Below are 3552 nucleotides of genomic sequence, written 5' to 3'. Positions count from 1 at the left end.
ATTGTGAACAATGGCTTCACCTGGAGCTGGGCTGCCGTGAGTGGCCGGCAGATGGCGTGAGCCACTGTGAGCGGCTATCCAATGGCCGGTGACCAACTGGCTCAGCTGGGTAGAACGCAATCCTCATAATACCAACATGGGCCAGTGAGGTGCGTCCTCTACAACTAAACTAAGGACAGCAGCTTGACTCAGGGGAGGCAGAGGGAGGGGGGAAAAGAACGGGTTATGGAGATGTTTTCAGTTGAGCTTCCACGCTCACAATGACCAGAAACATTCTTACTCCTGTACTTCTGTTCAGAGAATCATCCTCACAGTGGGCTCACAGAGTATGTACTCCATCTTTCTGAAGTTTACAGGATGGCAGAGCTGAAAAACTGACATGAACAATACACCAACAGTGTTACCCCACTCCTCATCTTTGCTGTCTATAATTTATTGGCTCACATGCTCACTGTTTTCCTCCCTTACCTGTTCAACTAACTCTCTGAGACCACCAGAAAAATTCATTTCTTGTAAAGCTACAGTGCCCCCTAGTGAGTGAAAACCATCAACAAAGACCACTTCAGTCAAACTAACTCAGCTGGCACACTCCCCCAGCCCCAATTATTCCATGTTTCCTGAGGAAGGAAATGCAGATGGTCAGAAAGCAAAGTAACTAACTGCCTAGATTGAATGGAGATCACAAATAAACCAAATTACTTTTAAAGTGTCATTTCATGAAAACGATTATCTTGAAATAATTTGGTAAATCTCCTCTTGTGCTATTTATCTGATTTCTTTACTTTAGTTCAAAATAAATCCATAAATGGTTATTGAAGCTTTAGTGTAAGTGGAATAATTTACTAGGTCTTAAGAATATATAGAAGACGATAACATACTAATGTACTATCCACTGGGGAAGAAAAAATATATATAATATGATAATACAATTAAAAACTAGGACCCTAAGAAGAATGAAAAATAAAAGCTGTATGATCCCAGAGGAAGAAAAACTAAATATATGTGTGGGGTGGTTGAATAAAATCTTATGAAGAAGATGTCGTTTTCTACTTTCTCCCGTTATTGGTGAGAATAAGAGAACATGGATAAGCCTCTATAAAGCCTTATGATTTTATATTAATTTTACCAATAGGTGGAATTCATGAATATCTGAATTTTAAAAGTAATAAAACATTACATATAGACTAAAATACCCTTTGAATGCCACTCCCAATTCTCATTCTTCCATCACTTATTACCCTCATTCATTCTTCATTTTAATTACTTTGAATTGATGCTTCCAGGTTTTTTACTATAGATTTAAATCATCAAAAAATATGTAATATTTCATTTACACTTTATTATAATATATAAATAGAGAGTATTCCACTCTCTAACTGATTTTATAAACTCAATAATAAATTTGTAAGTCTGTTAACATTAACACACACAGTTCCTCTGCAACATTACATTCCATATTATGGATATAATACCGTTTACACAGCCTTTCCATAAATGATGAACAGTTAGGATATTCATTTAATTTTTTTCTATGAAATACAACACTACAATAAACCTTTTTGCGATTCATCTTTATTCAGATGTGCACGTTTGTCTAGGAGCAGAGACTAGGAAGAAGTGGAGGAACGTTGTGAGGCTACAAGGTGAAAGTCACTCAAGGCAGAGGGAAGATCAGGGGCAAAGGCTCTGAGGAAGGAGGAAATGAATTCATGTTCTGATTATTGTGTTAAATGGTTTTCCATTTTATTATTGCTCTTAATGTGTATTGTAACTAGTTTTTGAGCTCATTTGATAAGCTTTCTCTGGAATTACAGTCCTAATATATAGCTGGAGTGTAGTTTGCAATAACCACCACTGAGTTCATTCCAAAGATGGTAAATCAGCAAGATAAAAAGTAACCCCAAAAGAAGGAGTAGCATATACAAGGGGGAAAACGGCATAAAATAACACACACACACACACACACACACACACACACACACACACTAATAATTTATGGATACTTGTTTAAAAAAAGAAAGACACTCTACATTTTCTAAATCATCACAGAGAAACAATTATAAATGCAGCAGAAGACAGATGAAAAAAGGAAAGAAAAAAACAAGAGCATGTGCAGCAAAACAGTATATTAGAAATGAGTCCAAATATATCAGGAATCAAATCAAAACATATATAAAAAGAGATTATTTGATAGAATCAAAATTTACAAAATTGCTACATATTGCTTAAGAGAAAAAACTGAAGAACACAACAAGAAAGCTGTGCACATTAGATGGGCTTCTTCCTGCAGCCACTCTCTCACACACTAATCCCACCACACCCACCACAGTGATATCCCAAAGGAAGGTCAACTCTGCTAAAGAAAAGGTCAAAGAGGACTACAGGAGGACACCAAGTTAGTGAACTAAGATAACTCCTACCTAGGTAAAATCNAAAAAAAAAGCAGATGTTTGAAGAGAAGACTGAGTGAAACAGAGCATGCTCAAGTGAAGATGTAGTACCCATTAAGAATAACAATCTCAGGCTGGCGGAGTGGCTCAGTTGGTTAAGAGCTTGCTCAAGAGTTTGAGCTCTGAGCAACAGCAGTTCGATGCCTGGCCTGAGCTGAGCAGCTGCTAAGCTGCCAACCGGTGGCAGGATGGCTCAGCTTAAAAAAAAAAAAAGAATAACAATCTCGAGTTTATAAACTAGTCACTGTGAAGTGAAGTACACATTGGGAATACAGTCAATAATATTGTAATAGCAATGTATGGTGCCAGCTGGGTACTAGATTTATACAAGGGATCACTTCGTGATTTATATGAATGTATAACCATTATGCTGTACGCTTGAAACTAATACAATACTGAAGGTCAGTTGTACTGAAAAAAAATTTTTTTAAATAATATTAATTGGGCCAGCCAAGTGGCTCAGTTGGTTAAGAGTGCGAACTCTGAGCTACAGTGCCGCCGTTTCGATTCCCACATGGGCCAGTGAGCTGCACCTAAGCTGAGCTGCTGCTGAGCTGCCAACAGGTGGCAGGATGGCTAAGCTGGTGAGAGCACGTGCTCCTAACAACAAGGTTTCTGGTTCAAGTACCGCATGGCTATGCCCACCTGCAACTAAGATTGAACAGGGCACCTTGAGATGAGTGGATGTGAGCTACTGATGGGATGGCGACTGGACTTAGAGCTGAGCTAGCTGCGCCCCCCACAACTAAGACTGAAGGATAACAACTTGGCTGTTCTCCTTCCCCAATTCCTCAATAAAATCTTGAATAATAATAATAATAATAATAATAATATTAAGTGAAAAGCTCATGATCCAAATTGCAACAAAAATTAATGTGGTTGAATATTAGCAATATTTCTGATTACACTATTATCAAATTCATAATTTTGTATTTACATAATTTCTATATTTGCCTTATAATGTTTTATAACCAGAAAAATAATAAATGCTGTTTCAAAACACAATGATTAAAAGCCCATCCCTAATAAGGATTCTGATATTGAGGATAAGGTTTCTTTTTTATAGGACAGGAGTCTAAACAACGAATGTGAAGTCAAGTTT

This window comes from Hipposideros armiger, unplaced genomic scaffold (genome assembly GCF_001890085.2).
Source record: "Hipposideros armiger isolate ML-2016 unplaced genomic scaffold, ASM189008v1 scaffold_1536, whole genome shotgun sequence".
Taxonomy (NCBI): domain Eukaryota; kingdom Metazoa; phylum Chordata; class Mammalia; order Chiroptera; family Hipposideridae; genus Hipposideros; species Hipposideros armiger.
Note: the sequence above shows the minus strand (reverse complement) of the source record.